Source organism: Protopterus annectens, chromosome 1.part1 (genome assembly GCF_019279795.1).
Source record: "Protopterus annectens isolate FY-2018-M chromosome 1.part1, PAN1.0, whole genome shotgun sequence".
In the NCBI taxonomy this organism is placed as follows: domain Eukaryota; kingdom Metazoa; phylum Chordata; order Ceratodontiformes; family Protopteridae; genus Protopterus; species Protopterus annectens.
Window position 1 is genome coordinate 1409926697 of NC_056726.1, and position 20791 is coordinate 1409947487.

Consider the following 20791-nt stretch of genomic DNA (forward strand, 5'->3'; position numbering starts at 1 on the left):
AGGATATGTTGCTCTTCTTATTCTCCTTGTTTTGCATCCTGCCTGTTGTTAGTATTTCACATCTCTAGACTGTTTAATATTTCTCCAGTGGGTAATACTGACTGGCTACCTTTCATGTTGTATCTGTAAACACTTATTTTGTAGTTATGTGGCACTTGTGTGTATTATACATCTGTTTTCTTTTATGGCACCTACAATAATGCAGTGGGATGGTTGAATCTATGTCAATGACCCTTTATGGATGGCAAAAACCAAATTATCAACAGTTTTTCTCCTTCAAAGGGGAACATGAGATATGGGTCATCAGCTGCAAATAAGGAAGAAAATTGTTGCTGATGTGAATTCTGTGGGCAGGCATGAATGACCATATGAACAGATGCACCACAGGGCCACTGACATGATAATCTCTGCAAGAAGGTGAGCAGCTGCAGTAGGCCATGACTTATTGGTTACAGATGGAGGCCCTGCTAGGGAACCACCACTGACCCCCAATGAACAGTACCTAGCCAACCTAAGGGATACAAGAAGCTCCCAGGTGACTGTAGTCTGACACATGCTGAATGTGAGAGCCAGCGTTTCGGACATACCAGTCACATCCCAGGAGGAGCTTCCAGGTAGATTTGTTATTTGAACCATTGAATACTGTTGTACAGTTAAAGAACTTAAATGATTAAATTAATTCTGTGTCACATGTATTTATTTGGTTGGGGGGATTGAAGATTAATATATGTATAAGCTCACCTAGGAGTTGTCAGCCACATTCTTGTTTAAATTATTGTTTACTGTGGCTATACATGGGTATTAACCTCTGTGTTACTGCTGACACACACACAACAGTTACTCATTTTGTCTCACTGCCCATTTGTTGTTTTGTCCACATCAGCCTTGTTCTGCTTCTTACTCACACACACTCACCGACCGTTTGTGTCAGCCTAGGCTTCCTGCCCCCGCCCCATAACACCCTATGCAACTGATGATAACTGTGTCAAATCCGTGTGTGCTACATTTCTGATTCCGAGATACAAAATATGTGTCTGATGCCCAAAGAGCACAGCTACCTTTCTGCTTACTGTATTTGCATTTGTATTGCAGAAATGTTTATTGTATCTGTGACTTATATTGCCCTTGGAAAGGGTGTGTTGGACTCCTAGTGAAGGAACAAGGGCCCAGGTTATTGCAAAGGGACTACTGTGGCTCAGACTACAACTCAGAGGCATGGGATAGTGTTACTTGGGCTGTGTCCAGTGCTACCAGTATCCCCTGCACTGGTGAGGAATGTAGACACCACTACAGAGACCTCCAGAGGAGGAGGAGGAAGAGGGATACCCTTTGCATGTTGGATCAAGGAATATAGGACTGGGGGATCCCAGAGATGTGTAAGTATCAATTACAGAGAGTACTTGTAAGAATTAAAAGCTGAATACAGTCAAGACTGATATTCATAAAGGTATTCTGTTCTGTTTTTTCCACAGCTGCCACACAGAGAGAAATGAATGTGAGAACCTATGGGGCTAGACTGGCCCAAATAGCATAAGCATGTGGTATGGATTCATCAGAATAGTACTGTTATTGTAACATTAAAAGTTAAAGACAGCTTGTTTTGTTATATTATACATTTGTATGAAATGCAGCATGCATATCTCAACTGTAAAAGCAAACTATGCATGCATTAGTCTGTAGGCCAAACTAACAGTAAAGTATTAAACAGTAGTCAGAGATTGTGGGTTCATATACCACACTTCCCAGGTATGCAATAATGCTAATTGTCATTAACAGTTTAAGGTAAATGCAAACCTCTATAGCAGTGGCACAAATGGCTTGCTGTAAACTGTAATCTGTATAATTGGAACACACATCTGCAATATATGCACACATCAAGAATTGCTTGCTGCAATCTGTTGTAAAGTTTGCATCTGCTATGAGATGGGTAGTATTACAATTAAAAATGTTATTTGTCAGGAGTTGGTAGTCTTAAAAGTAAAGTTAATGGAAGAGAGTTAAATAATTGTATCAATGCATTATATGTCACATATTAAGTTACTAATGTTATCCTTTTTTTCTCTCTCTCTGCAACCCTTATCTTTTTTTTCCCACAGCATAGTGGGGATAGACCTGCCCACAGGATCATCCTGCCCCCACTCTACTGGATACAGCACTGATAGCCGGCACATCTGGGATGCAATCAGGCATCACCCCCTCTGCTGCCTCTGCAATACCTGGCCCCTTAGGTAGCTCTGCCCCACAGGATAGGCTAGTGACTCCCTCCAGGAGCAGTGGCAGTGGTGGTCAGTTTATCACTTGAGATGAACTGCCGGGTATGGTGTGTAAGATTGTGCACCGCACAGCTGGTGCACACCTATGCCAGATGGAGACACTGCTCTCTATAATTGTCTTTAATAACACAAGAAGGAGACGCAGACATCAGGCACTGCAGTCATGGGTGCTGTGAGGTGACTGTAATGACAGTCCAGTGGGTGAGGACTTTATTCTTATTGTCACCTAGCTTGGTGATCATGGGTTCTCAATATCCCCACCCTCACCCCAACCATGGGGTTCACCTCCCTCTTGAGTCCTTCATGTGTCATGTCTTGTATGCCCTGTCTGTGACTGCTTCCTCGCCTACCTAACCTACCTGACCTAGACATACCTATGTCTGTTCCCCAACATTCCTCTCTCTCTCTCTCTCTCTCTCTCTCTCTCTCTCTCTCTCTCTCAAAAAAGGGCACCTGTCTCCCCCTCAAACAAATTTGTCCCATACATAACCCTCCAATTCAAACATGTGTCTTCTTGATACACCTGAATAGGTCCAATTGGCTATACAATATGATTGTGTTGTGGTCACTCCCTTCTCTGGAGGTGACAGTCCAAAGTCCGCTAATATTTTGCAAATATAATCATTTTTTACTGTTGAAGAAATGGATAGCTATGGTTCTTTGCTACCTCCCTCCAGCATATTCCTGCCCTCCTTTCACTCTGTTTTTCCCCCTGCTTGCACCCCATTTCACCACTGTCTTATCTTCTCCATTTATTTATAGTAAAACATTATTGTGCAATGGTGCCCAATGCACAAATGAGAAGCAATGGTTATGGAAAAAGCAGTTAAAAGTATCAGATAAAGCTGTATTTGAACCTAGTACTATCTAGCCCAAAAAATATATGTATTACTGCAGTGAGTGTATGAACACCTGCTGCCACAGAGTCAGTTAAGTAGCAGGTATTATTTAAGAGACTCCATACCAACTATCAAATTTTAGAAATGCATTGCAAATCACACAACATTTCATATTACTTTGTGTAGTTAGATAGGGCCCTTAGTTGTTATTGTTTCAACATGTATTTTTATGTCACAAAAAGGAAATGGACATTAAACACCAGTAATACAGCACAGATATGTACATTTCTATAGCACGATGACAAGTGGGACTGCGCATAGGTAAGTAGTGCACAAACTTGAGCTGCATTGCTAAAGTCTAACAGATTGTATTGAGTCTCTCAAATATACCTGCAAATTAACCGACTGTGGCAGCAGGTGTTAATGCAGTCTTGAGTTCCTTTTGAGATCCAAATGGTACTGGCTTTGAATACAGCTGTATCTGATTCTTTTAACTAGTTCTACAGTACTCACTGGTTGGATTCAAGACGCTCTCCACAAGATGCTGGAATATTTTTCCTTTTATTTACTGATAGACTTGAAGTGCGTTCAGTATCATGCACTTTCAAGAGTGAATATAAACTTCTTCAGAATACCAAAAAGTGGGAGCCTTCCAAAAGGGCCTTTTTAACACAATCAATCAACAAACACTAGAACATTTAAACAAAAGGTGTTTCACTTTAACTAAAAAGCATAGTAATAGTCAACCTATAAAAAGTGTAAAGACTAAAAAAAATAAAAATAGGCTAGTCAATACATAACATGATTCTATATAATAACAATAAAATATTTAAATTAGAATCCATCACAGTATTAGTATTAAGTGTCAATGTGCATTGCTGCAAACTAAGACTACTTCTTTCTTAGTTTTGGTTTTCTTCTTTTTATTTTATTTTATTTTTTATCTTTGGTTGCCTTCCTATTTCCTATTTTGTGTTTTATTATAAAGTTGTTTCAAAAAACCCTTCAAAAAAAACCCTGCAATTTTTAAGGTACTCAAAAGTTACAAAGGAGTGAAAAAGGGGGATGTTTTTGTATGGGGATGATCTGTATTAACTTTGTGATCTGTATTAACTTTAGCAAACACAGTTTCTAAAACACAATTACAGTTGTTACTTATACATTGATAGTTCTAACTAAATATTTTATTGTTTTTATAGATGGCAATATTTTAATGTTTATATAGTGGTGGTTGTTTTTTTCTTTACAAGTCATTCTTATAGTTGTTTTTAGTCTTATTGTTTTAATCTTATATTGCTTGTTTTGTTTTAAATTGGTGTTAAAGAGAAAATGTTTTAATACATGTTTAAATTAGTGTTAATTGATTGATGTTTTAAAGGCAGCCTTTTCACTTGCTTGTTTCATTTGCAAAAAAGTTCAGTGAGTCAGTAAATAAAAGGAAAAATAGATAGCACTCTTGTGGAGGCATATTGTCTTTAAATCATTTAAAAAGCAGATGGATAGTAAACAGCAGAAATACAGCATAATATATATACCAGCCAAACCAGCCAAGTCTACAACCAGCAATGTCTCGTTCTCTTTCTCCCAGTTTCTACAGCCACTATAAAAAAATACACCAGAAACTAAACCCTACTACACTTGCCGTAGATAACTTACCCAGTGACTACTTCAAAATTGCAGCTGAATCTATAGTCTTCTCAGTATCAATCCTTATAAATAGATCCATTCTCAAAAACAAAATCCCTCAACTGTGGAAAATTTCCCATGTAATCACACTTCATAAAGGGGGATCTTCCACAAAACTGACACACTATCAGCCAATTGCTATTCTTTCACTCTTTCTAAGCTACTCGAAAGGTATATTAATCTCCAAGTCATGAAATTCTTACTAACAAATAACCTTCTCTCAAACATTCAGGATGGGTTTCAACCATCACATTGTACTACTACAGCTCTCTTATCCTTCACTAATACCATAAACCATCACAGAAATAACAATTTTGCATCGGCCATATTTCTAGACCTATTGAAAGCTTTTTATATGGTATCCCATTCCAAATTAATAGATGTACTAACTGAAATATCTTTCTCACCATCTGCACAGCATGGTTTTATAACAATTTATCTGGCCATCAACAATCTGTTTTATGGCAGGCAACCTATCTCCATGCCTTCCTTTATCCATTGGTGTCCCCCAAGGATCTATCTTGGGCCCTTTCCTTTTCCCCCTCATTACTAATAATCTATACACAGATACTCCACATGGTTCTATAATACAGTATGCAGATGATTCAACACTTATCTGTGCTGACATTTCTCTATCAGCTCTTCATTCTCAAACACAGGAATCTTTCACTTCTGTTGAAACACGGTTGGCCAATGCCCATCTAATCCTGAACCAAAACAAAACTAAATTATTACTCTTCCAACCTAACAAGACATCTACCTCATGCCCACCATTTAACATAACAGCCAAAAGCAATACTGTCATCTCCCTGACAACCCATATAAAGCTTCTTGGAGTGGAAATAGACAATAACCTAAAATTTAACTTGCATGTCTCCCTAACTATACAAAAAAGTCCAGAAGAATCTTGGAAGTCTATATAGGCACAAAAGGCTCCTGACCACAATGGTCAAAATTACATTAGCACACTCATCTGCTCTCCACTCTACTATATGCCTCTCTAATTTTAACTAATCTAAGGAAAACTGACTTATCTAACCTAGAAGCATGTTATAATAAAATTGCTAAGTTTGCATCTGACTGGCCATATAGAGCACATCATTGTACAGCTTTAAGGATACTATACTGGCATTATTCTTTACAACCAACTCTCTCTAACTCACAAAATTGTAACACAACCAACCAGAACCCCTGCACTACAAAATCTCATCCTTCCTTACATTTCCAGCAGACCACTTCGCTCTAACAATAAGAACTTACTCATTGTCTCCAAGGCCAGCAACACTGCAGGAGAATCTTTATTTTCCAACTATATATCTCATATATGGAACTCTCTTCCTAAATTCATTCTCTCAATCTCATCTGCTAACCACTTTAAGCCATCACTTAAAGCTTATCTAAAAAATAAGTGGCTATGTTACTGTACTAACCCCTCATGAATGCTCTGATACATCACAGTATACCCCAACCATATCAAACTTCTTTCCCGGTATTTAATCCTTTATTCGTACTGACCTGTCTTAATCTTATATCTTGACATAAGTCATACTTTACAAATAGTACTAGCTATGTTCAAAGCCTAGGTTTTGTTGTCAAGATGTAACAAAGATGTATTTTCTTTTGTATACTACATTTTGCTTACTTTATACTTTATTGATTATTGTAATGTGTGCATTAAAATTAACATAAGATGTATTTTCTTTTGTATACTACATTTTGCTTACTTTATACTTTATTGATTATTGTAATGTGTGCATTAAAATTTACTGTTACTCATGCAACTTTTCTCCCCAAGCCTCCGCTGAAAGAGGGCGTGTGTCCAGTCAGACATTCCCAGTAAACAAATGTTAAATAAATAAATATACATTTGGGGGTTGGGAGGGTGGTTTAATGGCTAAGGTGTTTGTCTTACAAACACAAGGTGCAGGGTTTGAGTCTCACAAGGGATAACTGGCTAGGCTTAAAATGGCTCGCAAGGGCGGTTAGCTTAGTACTAAACTATGAACCTATGAACTATTTCCATAGCGAAGTGCATACATATGCAATATACCCATGTTTGCGCGTAGCTAAGCAGTACAAAAATTTGAGCCTCATTGCTAAAGTATGACAATTAGTATTGAGTCTAGCAAATTGCTGCTTAATTGACTCTGTGACAGCATGTGTTAATGCATTATTGTTGGAGGCAGATATTAGAGGGTTTGAATACGGTGTAGGTAGCACTTTTACAAGTATCTATGATACTTTTAAATACATTTACATGTATTGCTGCCATTCACTGTTGCTTCATGTTGATGCGCACCATCACGTAATAAGCTTTAAAGTAAAGAAATGGGGAAGATAGGAAAGTGGTGAAATGGTGAGCAAGTGGGAGAAAACAAAGTGAATGCAGGGCAGGAATGTGCAGGAAGGAGGTAGGAAAGAACTGTAGCTAATGGAAAATAAGATAATAAGCAAGCCAGCAGATAAAGGATGTGCCATTGTAGCTATGGACCAAGATGGGTATGAAATGAAGATGTATGAACTGCTGAGAGATGAGAACACATATAAATCTATACAAAAATGTAAACTGGATAAAGTAATACAAGGTGGTGAATACAGCTTATATGACCTCATGATTACACAGCTCATAACGCAAGATGTATATGAATATCTTTTTGTAAAAGACCCAGTTATTCTAGTGATAAAAGGGCTACCAAAAATCCACAAGCAATTAGTTGATCCCCCCCATACTTTTAGTAGCCTGTGGTGGTGTGTTTCAGTTTTTACACAGACTTTTGCTTAGTTTTTGAAACCAGGGTTGGCAGTCACAGGAGAGTTTCTTTTTCTATATTCTGTTACCTGTACTTTCAAGATTACCAACCCCTAACAAATAACTTTTTTACTTTTAAAAATAGCCACCTAATACAGATGCACACTATACTACAGATTTCAGCAAGCAATCTTTTTATGTGTGCATATATTGCAGGTATGCGTGTTCCAATTATATTGATTACAGTTTCCAGCAGGCCATTTGTGAAAACTTAACAGTATTGTATAGTTAGGAAGTGTGTTTTTTTAAACCCACAACCTCTGGCTACTCTTTAATATTGTACTGTTGTTTTGGTCTACAGACTAATGCATAGTTTCCTTTTACAGTTGAAAGATGCATGCTCACTTTTATTTTAGAATATGGAACTGTTGTTTGTGCTACAGACTAAAGCATGCAGACTTGCTTTTACAGTTGAGATATACATGTTCAATTTGATACAACTGTATAATATACCAAAAGAGCTGTCTTTAACTTTTAATGCAACAATAACAGTACTGTTCTGATGCATACATACCACATGCTTCTCTCATCCGGGCCAATCTAGCCCCATAGGGTCTCACATTTAGTTCGCTCTCTATGGCAGCTGTGGAAAAAACAGAACCGAAAAGAACAGAATACCATTTTGAATACCAGTCTTGACTTTACTCAGCTTTTAACTTTTTCAACTACTCTCTGTAATTGATACTAACACATCTGTGGGGTCTCCCCAGCCCTACGTTCCTCAATCCAGTGTTCAAGGGTATCCCTCTTCCTACTGTGTAGGCCATTCTAGTGGTGTCTACATTGTTCACCAGTGCGGGGGATACTGGTAGCACTGGTCAAAGTCTGTGCAAGACTATTTCATGCCTCTAACTTGTATTTAGAACCACAACAGTCCCTCTGCAGTATCCTGGACCCATGTTCCTTCACTAGGAGTCCAACAAACACTTTGCTGGACACCCCATCTTTGAACATGGAATCTCACTCCCTCACCACAAATGTCTGCCATGCCTACCACAAATCAAGACCAATGTAAAATGATGTTTTCCCACCAATTCCAGTCATTATGCTTACTGAGAGTGTGTACACTGTTTGAAAATGTTGTGTGATCCTTACCATCACGCACAGTGCTCAGCATTGCGCACCTTCAAACAACATGTTTGTGCATTGATAAGCGGAGCAAATTACATGCGGGATTATTGGATCTACATGTAAAAGTATCTGAAAGTGTTACATACAGCTGTATTCAAATTGAGTACCATGTGGCCCCAAAAAGGAATGGATCAATGCATTAACAGATGGTGCTACAGACTCAGATGAGTATTAGGTATATTGTAGAGACCGAATAGCAACTAGTAGACTTAACTGCTGTTACATACTTCACTGACTCTGTGGCAGCAGGTATTAATGCACTTAATGCAGTGAACATTCCCTTTTAGGGTCAGATTGTGCTGGTCCAAATACAGCTGTATCTAATACTTTTAACTGCTTTTGTATTAGAGTTGCTGCGAGTTGGCAAGAGATGCACACCATCATGCAATAATACTTTAAAGGATATAAATGGGGAACATAGAACAGTGGTGACATGGGGGAGCAATCAGGAAGAAGAACAATAGGAATTCCCTGTTAAACTGTGACAGGATTGATTATATGAAATACATGTACTGCAAAACTGACTCTGTGGCAGCATGTGTTATTGCATTGATATATTCCTTGTTGCTTGGGCCAGATGGTACTAGGTTCTAATATAGGTATATGCAGTACTTTTACAGGTGTCTATGATGCATTGAAATACATTTATACACAGGTGTCATTCACAGTTGCTTAGCAATGATGGGCGATTTGCACCGTCATGTAATAATACTTTTTTTTTAAAAAGAAATGGGGAAGATAGAACAGTGGTGATATGGGGAGCAAGCATGGGAGAAATCCTTGCTAAACTGTGACAGTTACTACTGATTATATATAATACATATCCTACTTAACTGACTCTGTGGCACCACCTATTAATGCTTCAATCCACTCCTTTCTGGGGCCAGATGGTACTGGGTTCGAATCCAGGTGTATGTACATGCTATCCAGACAGTTCATGCTAATGAACAACCTATTTATTCTATCAACTTTCCAGGTGTGGAAGTTCAATATTACATATCTGTGCAAATTTTATGGGCCATTGTCCCCCCATTAATGTATGCCTTTGGTCTAATGTCGTGTTCAAAGGATATGACAGGTATGTTCCTGTTTCATTGTAACACATGTCTGTGCAACATTTTACGTGCCTATTACTGTTTACATATCCTTGCATTATGCTGGCCTTTGTGGAGAAATGAGCACAATCAGTGCTATCTGTGTAGCCCTGGTGGTCATTGTGGCATTTGGCGCAAATCCGTGGACTGTTGGTACTTTGACTTACATGGAATTGCTATCCACAATTGCTTTCAAGGTTTTGCAGCCAGCAACATTGCCATGAGCCATGAAATGTTGATTAGGCATGGTGCACCTCATTAATATATATTGTGCGATACCACGTGATGAGCACCATCTTGGTCACAGGTACACTCCGTGTAGGCTCTGCTCGAAGCCCACACAGAGTGTATTGAATCCTGGGACTGGTCTTTTACCACTCAGTTTCTCTCTCTTAAATAAGGGTTTTAAAGTATATATATATATATATATATATATATATATATATATATATATATATGAATCTTTAGTGAACGAGGCTTACAGCAGTCCTACAGAAGTTATTACATAGTGCATTTAATAGAATAGTTGAAGGCTGGGTCCTGCAGATATTTATATGCATGTTGCTGGAATAGTACAAAGAGGCCAGCCTTGTACTTTAAGGTTTAGTCCCGCTTTCTCCCCAGCCAGAGTTGCTCACTTTGCCTCTCCCTGTTACCTTTGCAATTATGTCTTTAGCTAAGGGTCTTGTCTGCTTGTCCTTTATGCTAGTGATATTTTTCTGCTAACAAAACTTAATGACTGACAGTTGGAAGACATTTGGCAAATCTGCATCACTTTTCTTCCAGTTTTCACAATACAAAATAAACCATATTAATTCAAAGATGATTCACCCCCAGTTTTGTCCCACAGAGGAGATGCAGGCTCCCTTCTCACTTCAATAAAACAGGAGCTATCCCTGAATGAGATCAAGAAAAATTATACCTTAAATTCCCTAGTGAAATCCCTTCATCATCTACATGGTGTCTTTACAGTCAGAAAATACTTTAGATGGGTGTCATAGCATATTAAGGTATTCAGAACTGTGCTTTAGTATATGGATGGAATCTTAACAGAAATGGCTGACTAGGAACATACTTTCTATGAATCAAGGCCTAGGGAATCAGGAATGAATTGAAGAACATTTGGTGGTCAACATCAGGGCTTTTATATCAGTTTATATTGCTGAACCGAATAACTTTCACTCATACACCTGTTCCTAAACTGAATTATTACTTTCTGTGGGCTTTCCTGGCAATATCACAAAAACAAGTTGCTTAGTTATATGTATTAAATAACCCCAATTATTTCTGGATTGGCTGAATATGTCTTTGAAATCAAATTAGTCAAAAATTGACACTGTTAAATGAAATTCTTTTCCAAATGGATCTCTTTTACTGATGCAGTACAAAGGTAATGCATATTATACTGTGTACATCTAGATGTTAGAATGATTCTGATGGACTTTCTGTGTTGCAAATAAATTCATCACTTAGATTATCATTACCTCCACAGTTATTTGGCTTAAATATTCTAATCATGATCTGGACTGTTATTATTTGTTGCAGTTTGTCAAAATGTGGTCAAGGTTCAGATCTTTTTTCTTTCTGTCTTTTGAATGTGGCTGTTGTATCATAATATGCTCCAGATTAACACTGAATTTTTATATTAGCAAGCAATATATTAGCAATATATTTATATATTTTATATTATAAGGTATAATGTATTTTTTATCTGACATATGCACATAGGCCGGGATTCATAAATGCCTGTCATGTTACATTAAGTGCATCTGCATGAGGAGCAGTGACAATCTGTGTGTGTGTGATTCAAAAAGCAGTAAAAGATGATGTGTCTGGCTTGAAAAGAGGACTCAAAAGACGTGTATGCTAATGATAGAAAATGTGCCAAAATGTATGCTAATTAAGTAAAAAAAACATGGTGGAGTGATTCAGAAACATAAATAATGGGAAACCATGCCACACTTTAGTTAACAATGAATATAGCCTTATTCTTACATTCAGACAGAAGAAAACTTCAAAATATCTTAGGGGTTGCTGAAACCACTGTAAACCATTGTAACCTTGTACCTGCAATTGGGTCTTATAGTAGCTGCTGCTTTAATATGATTTCAGTTTCAATTGTCTCACTTAAATGAATATAATGGACCAATACAAAGTGGGCTGGGACACCATACAACAGGCAATGGACATGTGTTGCCCTTGTCTGCAGCCCTGTGGGAATCATAGAGATTCTGTCCTGGTGGATATCAAGGTATATGTAGCTTTCAGTGCCCTAATGGGGACAAAGTGGAGGTGTCACAGGCTTCTGCCTCCAGAATACTCCACCAGTTCATCAATGTGATGCTTCAGATTGAGGGATAACACATGTAGTTTCCAAGCACTCCAAAGAAGAGAGCTACTAATATGTGAGACTTCAATACTATAGCCTATTTCCCTTAGGCAATGGGTGTCAGAGACTGCACACACATTGAAATAAAACCCCCATCTGGTGAACTGGAGAGCTGATACAGGAACTATAAAGGGTAGAGGGGGAGGGTGGCATAATGGTTAAGGTGTTTACCTTACATACCCAAGGTGCAGGGTTTGATTCTCACTTAGGGTAATTGGCTAGTCTTAAAATGGCCCACAAGGGCAGTTAGCCTAGTACTAAACTATATATAACTATATAACTATATAATAATTAATCCATTAACTGCCAAGGGCTCTGTTATGAGGGCATCATCTGCAAGATGTGTGTCATCCATCCATGATGTTTTGACAACTTACACATTGGCACACCTTTGAACTGTGCCAAAGTTTTACAAGGGATGACTTCTCACAGGATATCTAATCAGGGATGCTGGAAATGCCCTAGAACATTGGCTCATAATGCTTATAATAAGTCCACAGAACCCCACACAGCAAGGTTACAGCTATGCCCATTCACAAACTAGCAGCATCACAGAGCATGTGTTCAGGCTGCTCAGGTCATAGTTCCACTACCTGGATATATTTGATGGTGCCCTGCAGTATGACCCTGTCACCTGTGCCATAATTCTGACCTTGTGTGCTATGTTGCATAATATAATACTTACAGCAAGGTGGACCATTGCAGGGGCTACATTTCCCAAAACCACAGGCAGCAGCAGTAGCTCAGACAGGTGTAGAGTCAGAGGAGGAACCGGCAGCAGGGAACGACCATACCAGAGGGATGTGGGCACTACATGCCATAGCAGTAGCTAGGAGGCATTAAATTGCACATACTACATATGTTAAATAAGAGCTCAGCAGATACAGATAGTAACAATGAAGAGAAACAAACCAGACCATGCCTACTCATGCATTGACGGGCTACTCTGTGCATTAGACATATGCATCACAAGCTGAAGGTGCTCTTAGCATCATTTGCACAGGTGGGTGAGCAAGCATTCCTACACAGTTACTACAGTACCTAAACAGACTTCTTCTTCTTCTTTCAGCTTTTCCCGGTTAGGGGTCACCATAGCAGATCACCTGTCCACTCATGATTGGCAGTGGAGTTTTACAGTGTCGAGTTGCCAGCCTGGCACCCAACCTTCCACAGAAGGCACACACACATGCACTCACACCTAGGGCCAATTTAGAGTGTCCAATCCACCTACAGCATGTCTTTTGGGATGTGGGAGGAAACCGGAGCACCCTGAGGAAACCCACTCGACCACAGGGAGGACATGCAGACTCTGCACAGAAGGCACCCCAGCCGAGGATCGAACCGGAGAACCTCTTGCTGTGAGGTGGAAATGCTAACAACTGCACCACCGTGGCCACCCACTACAGTACCTAAACAGACTAAGCAGACAATAAAAATTATGATACATGCATGGCAAAACAAGACTACATAATTCATATATGATCTCAGCAGATACAAACAATAACGATGCATAAAAAAAGACCATTTTTACCCATGCAGTGCTTAGAAGTTGAGACATAAGCGGGTTAAGTCAGACACTCTTCCAGAAACCAGGGCACTGTTATCATCATTATCACAGTGAGTGAGCAAGCTTTCTTACACAAGTACTACAATACATAAGTAGATTAAACAAACATTAAAAGTGATGACATATACATTTAAAAAACAGACTTTGCCTGTCCATGCATTGACTGGCCAGTTTGTGCATCAGAATTGGGCAGCCAAAGTCACAGACTGTGCAAAGGAGAGGGGCACAGTTATTATCTGCACAGGGGTTATACAAGCACATGTCTTTCACAGGAAAGTGCCAAAGTGTGAGAGCTGATATGTTACAGAATAATTAAGTGCACTAAGGCCAGTGTGTCCTGCTATGGGGTGTGTGTGTGGCTAATGTGTGGAAGTCCATAATGAACAGTGTGTGTGAGATGTCATGGGCAGTGTGGGTCTGTGTGTGTGTCTGCAAGGACACACAGCCTCAGGATGTATGCTAGCATCATGCTGTGGCATAATGGATATGGCATAATGGACAGGTCCGAGCCTTGCATGGAAGTGGATCAAGTTTGTCATGCATGCCCCTGCTGACAAGAACTGCCACTACTAGAAGATGCATTGTCTGTTCCATGACCTTGTCTTGAAGTCGATGTGTCATCTGAATGTGAATGGTGTCTGCTGGATGAGGTGTCATCACAACCACATCCAAGGCCATGACCACATGGATGGAGAGGCCAATGTAGCAATGAAAGTGCTACCAGTACAAGAGAGTAACCTTGCAGATCTATAGCTACACAGGCTAACATCTCAGGATGTACTAGATAACCAGCCTTGTGGATATTACCCTTCATCAACAGCTAGCCCAAAGCAGATAATGTATTGTCCTTCTGAGTTTAATTTCTCCAAGACTTTTCAGTTTCTAATACCATCATAGCTCTCAACTCTCCAGATTTTTGTGGAATGTCCAGATTTTTGCCTAATATTTTTAGCCTACTCTTCATAAAATTTGTGGTTTTCTGACAAATTGCTGGGATGATCTGAGGACTGAAGTTACTAAATAATGATGCACATTTGAGTTTCAGACTTCAAATATTTCAGAAAATGTATGTTAAAATAAACCCTGTTACTATAGCAACTTTCTAAAAGCAATATTTAAAATATGTGCCTATTTTAGACCTTTGTTCCACCATTTTGTCAGGCTTTGTCCAGATTTCTTGCACTAAGAGGTTGAGAGGTATGAATACCATGGTGAGAATAAGTGCTCTTCGCAGCAGCTGCAATGTGCCCAGAATTGACTCCTTCTGTAATTCATGAACAGTTCCATGTATCAGCATATCTAAATATGACTGTAAATTATTTTTTATTAGACCTATTACTCCTAGTACTATTGGAGCTATCCGAGTAGCCTTCTTCCACACTACTCTCATTTCTGCCCACAAATCCTGGTATTTTATGACTTTGTGTCTCTCTGCTCATAAGACACAGCAACCACTGGGTGTAGCAATTTCAAGTGATCAGTTCTACTTTTTTCTTTTTTTTCTTGGACCACTATACTTTTCTCACATCTAGGTTTTGAACTGTGGTTAAGGGGTGATCCCATGTGATATAAACTTTATCATTCTCTGCAATGCTTTGTGGTTCACATTTCCAATGCTTCTCAAGTACTTCAGCATTGCAGTGTTTTCACAATTTCCAGTGCAAAAGTCTTGCCGCATTATTGTGCCTTTCAATACACTGGCCTCCTGCCATTAGTGTGTCACTCACAGTAATAAGATGTGCAACTGTTCCAAGTCTTTGTTATAGAATCTGCATTTGTCTGTTTCTCCCACATGTGTAATGGACTTCGTAAAACAAAGTATAAGTAGTTCACTACTGTGGGCCACCATTATTAACCACTCTTCTTTTGGCTTCCGTTCACCTCTCCCTAACCATTCCTACATCAAATCCTGATCAACATGAGGGTATTCCAGGAGATCTCTGTACTTGCCACAATATTTATGCCTTTTCCACATTCTTGCCTTCTCATCTGATCCTGCTCCTTAGATTCTTTCTTTTGTTTTATGGCGCATTCAGTTGCTGTTTGATTTTTGTCTGCTTCTGGTTTGATTTCTTTTCCTACTTAACACCAATATGCTTCTGCTAAACAAAGCAGGGAGGTCATTTTAAACTTTTTCTCCTCATGTTTTAAAATTTTCACTATGTTTGCATCTTATGAGGTCAGTGGATATGTATGCAGCCCCACAATTGCAGATCTATACATTTAATGAATTTCAAGGAGGCCCATACCTTCTTCAGAATGAGGAATATATAATCTTAATATACAGTGATTCTTATATATCATTAGATACGCGTGAAGCATTTTTCTTGTTTTCACGTCCAACTGATCCAGTACCTTGTGGGGCCAGTCAATTACCCCAAAACTGTAACTTAGAACAGGACAAACACATTGGGTTTAACTTGGACCTTGTTCCTAAATGTCAAGGCTGTTTTCAGAATTAGATTTAGTCTTCTGAAGTATTCCTTACTGTGTTTGATTTGCATTTGTTCATGTTATATTGCTGATCCTTTAACAATTCCTAAATATGTATGCACTCTCTACTAATTGAATTTCTTTCTATCTCATTCATGTCCTAGACTGATATTTTCTTGGTACTGCAACTTTCCTGCTTTACACATTGCTTATGCACATTTATCAAGACCAAAATACATTTTATGCCGTCTGAGAATGTTTTAACCACTTGAAGTTTGCCTTCAACTTCTCATCTGATGAATTATACAGTTTTAAGTCATCCAGAAAAAGAAGATGAGAAGTCTTTAAACAATGTTGTTTTCTGTGAGCCACACTGTAACCATGGCCTAATCTGTTAAAAAAGCCACTTAATGTGTTAAGGGCAGGACAAAACTGCAGTGGTGACAAAGCATCGCCACAAATATCCCCCTTTGAATTTTTGTCCCTGGGATAATACTTTTTCCTTTGTTATAGCTTAACTGTAAAGGGGTTTGCCACTTTTTCATGGTCATTGTAATGTAATTGATCAATGTCGGATGTATCTTATACATCCATAAGCACCCCTTTATCTGTAAATGTGAGATACTATCAATGCTTTTATGTAATATATCCACTCCATACTTATAATCGTCCCCTTTTTACATTTCCCTATTATAGCTTTTGTTTAAGCAACAAATGATCCTGATTCTCATATGATTTTTTTTTTTTGGTTACCATTTTGCTCTGTTGCCACGATTGAGTTTGTTCTAAAGGACTATAAACTTTGTCTCAATCAATTCCAGTATATATTGTGTACATTGTCAGAAGACAGGTTATTGGTTTATAGTTTTTAGGGTAGTTTATAGGTTCATTCTTAAGGAGAAACATTGTTTTCTTGTTGTTAACCAGATTGTTGTCTGTTAAGGATGCACATAAAAGTAATTCTTTCTCAAGTTTAAATTTTTGTGTAAAGATATTAATACTTTTAGCCAGACATTAGGTACTGAATCTTGGCCTGGGGCTTTTCCCGTTAGAAGCTTTTCTTAACTTTGTTTCATTATCGCTGGCCATTACCTCATCCCATTTCATACCCTCTACATTTGAACACCTTACTGTTTATTTTAATTTTCTATTGATTCAGCATCTTCGTTATGTTCCACAGGGTATTCATAAACATTTCTGCAAAATATATCTATTTCTTGTTTTGGTGGTGTTTCTATTCCTTTTGCTTTGTTTCTCAGTTTTCTATAAAACTTGTTTAGGTCAGCATTGAATTGCTTATTTTGTACTTTTCCTTTATATTTATCTGCATATCTTCTAGGGTTTTCTGCATGTGCTGACATCTTTATTATTTGCAGTTGTGGATGATGGATCCTGTTCTGTTTTCATACCGTGTGTTGCTTTTATCACATCTGTCCAAGTATTTTTATTGCTCTCTTCCTGCTTTTATACTTTTCTAATAATGACACTTTCATGAGGTTATGCACGGTCCAGTGTGTTATTCATCCTGTCCAAGGAGTGACACACATAGTTCATGTAGCATTGTACATCAGCATGCACAACCAGCAGAAGTCTCACAACCTCTTCCAAAGTCCTTGTGGAACTAGTCTGTCCCCTACCTCTTAACTGAACAGGTTTTCACAGAATGTCTAGATTTTTTTGCCTCATATTGTTGGTCTGTTCCTCATAAAATCTGTATTTTTCAGGCAAATCACTGAGGAGTCACTAAATAATGATACACATTTCAGTTTCAGACTTTATATCTTTCAAAAAATACATGCTATCACAAGACCTGATACTCTAGCAACTTTCTAAGTTTATAAGATAAGCATTTAAAATCTGTCCATATTTCTGGGCCTTTGTACCCCCCTATTATTTTAGACTTTTCCTAGATTATTTGCATTAAGAGGTTGAAAGGTTTGACAGGTACCTCCACAACAGCTCTGCACATAAGTTGGAGATCAACCTGAGTGGGAGGGTAATAAACATACCTCATGTGAGCAACTCTGCTGATCTCCACCCTCCACCCTCCATGTGGTGCTTCCTACTCACGACGACTAAAGGAAGATTCAGACATGTCTCCACTTGGTGCTACCACAGTCTGACCAATAATGCCCCCATCAACTTGTCCATAATGAGATGCAGACAGAGTGTGTACCCAATGTATGGGAAGGGGATGTGGAGAGGAAGCACACTCTGTGTCCGACACCCCCCACCGCAGCCCTAAACTATTCATAGTTATCCCCACCACTATCATCAGAGGCTAAAAATCCACTAACATTAGACAGAGGTAGTTCCACAGTGCTGGTGCCAGACAATGGTTTACCTGTGGAGGAAAAAAAAAAAAGAAAAAAAATACTCAGGGTAAGTATGTCCAGACACCACAACTACACTTTCAAGTGTTATAACTTCAGTTAATAATAAAGATGATTACTACATGTAAGTATGACCATACCTTGGGCAGATGGTTGGTGAGATAGGTGTTATAAGCAGTCCTATGACTAACAATTACAAATGGGGGGCTTAGTAAAAGTAGAACTACATACTTGGGGTATCATTAGTGGAAATCCTCTGGCTCATTAGCTAGCACAACACTGTGAAACTCTGAGAAGCTTTCAGCATCCCTAAGTGATTCCAGGAACTTCTCTGTTTCAGTATGTTGTGACAAAGTAGACAGCCCATCACCTGTAACCCTCTGCTCCCATGCCATGGCCTCTTCTCTAATTATGGTCCTATGTATAATATCAATGGCCTTATGTCAGACCATTTCATAGTTACAGCAATGGCCACTGACAGCATTGACCTCATCGACTACCTGACGCTGGACACAGCCATGGAATGGCTTGTTGGAGGCTTGCAATACAATAAGCCATCCATCACTGAGGCTAAGGGCCTGTAATATCAGCTCATTTTCAGCATCTGAAAAACGTGGGTTGAGTAATGTGTCCTTAGGATGTTTTTTCTTAGGTGGAATATCCCTGTTGTTATGATTTAAAAAATGTATATAAAAAGCCAGGTGACTACAACAATAGTAAATAAAATGCAATAATTAGGACATATATGCCAATACACTCCCATGCAATTTCTTATTAGAACCTAACACAAGCATACCTGTATCCAAAAAAAAAAAAAATACAACCATCTGAAGTCCAAATGTATGTGTCCAACCCTTCCCCAAAGGAAAAATCATTAACAGGTGTAGGAGTGTTTAGTTATCAGGTATATAACTTTCTAAGCATATCAAAAACATACAACAGAATACACATAACCTCACCTTGTAATGACAAAAGTTGTTCACAAATTTTGATGTGCCCATTATTGCAGTGGCACATGTGCATAAGTATTCCTCTCTAGAAACAAAATTCTAAACTGTTTTGGTGGCTGGCAGACTACTTTAAGGCTGCGGACTTTAATGCACTGCACCCATCGGACATTTCTTAAGCCTGCTACATGCATTGTTAAGTAACGCAAGTAGACAGCACAAAGGAAATAAAGTTCAATATTGTAAAAAGTAGCTGTATGAGTCAAAGCATATCTTGCAATATTTGTGAAAGACATCTCTGGTTCTGGAGCAACTGACAAAACAATTTTCCTGCAGCACAAAGGGAAGAAAACTGTCTTCCAAAGCATGATGGAAATTCCTGCTCTACATAGATAGCCACCTTTAGGTACACTGAGTATGCTAGTCAGCACTCAGCTCATTATGCTTTCTGAATCATTCAATTTGCACTATGTGCAAAGAAGGCAACCAACATGCTGGGGGTCTACGGAATGCCATGTATACACCTAAACAGTACAGTGATTAAGAGTTTGGCAAGCTAATATTTTCCAAGTGTGCCTCCTTAGGCATAATGGATAGACAATGATATGTTAAAGATCCATGCTCATAAAACCCATACTTTGAAAGGGTATGTCACACAGGTGGCTGCTACAAATATGTTTAAGTTATACAACTTGGGAAATATGACTGATGTTTGATCCACATATTGGACATGTCAACTACAATGTATGTGAGGTGGCTGTACAGACATTCCAGACCTGAAGTTTTCTAATAAGAAGAATGATATGTCCAATCATCTGAATTTGGATTCACATTAGGAAACAGTGAAATGAAGGTATGCCATGCTTTAGTACATTCAGTGGACACTGATTAATACTTTACATAAATGTTACGAGTATACAATCCAAAACTAATTTTCACACTCACCTTGATTTTCTTTCTCAGACTTGTCCTATCCTCCATTATCACACTTTAGTCTGTTGCAAAAGTAATAATATACCCATACCTGAATAGTTATTGCAATATAAATTCCCAGTTGATAAGTAAAATTAATTTTAAGTGTAATTGCCTCTGCTCACAAGAAGTGGTTATTTGACACAACATGATAATGGTTTGAAGAGTTCCATCTAGAGCAAATGGTGCAGTGTTTGAATTCTGGCAAGGTTTATTTATTTTTTTTAAAGTGTGCACCTGTGTAGTCATTTTTAATGAATAACCCCCTCACTGCTGAAAATGTTTTACACATATCTATTACTTGGGCTTCCTGGGTCC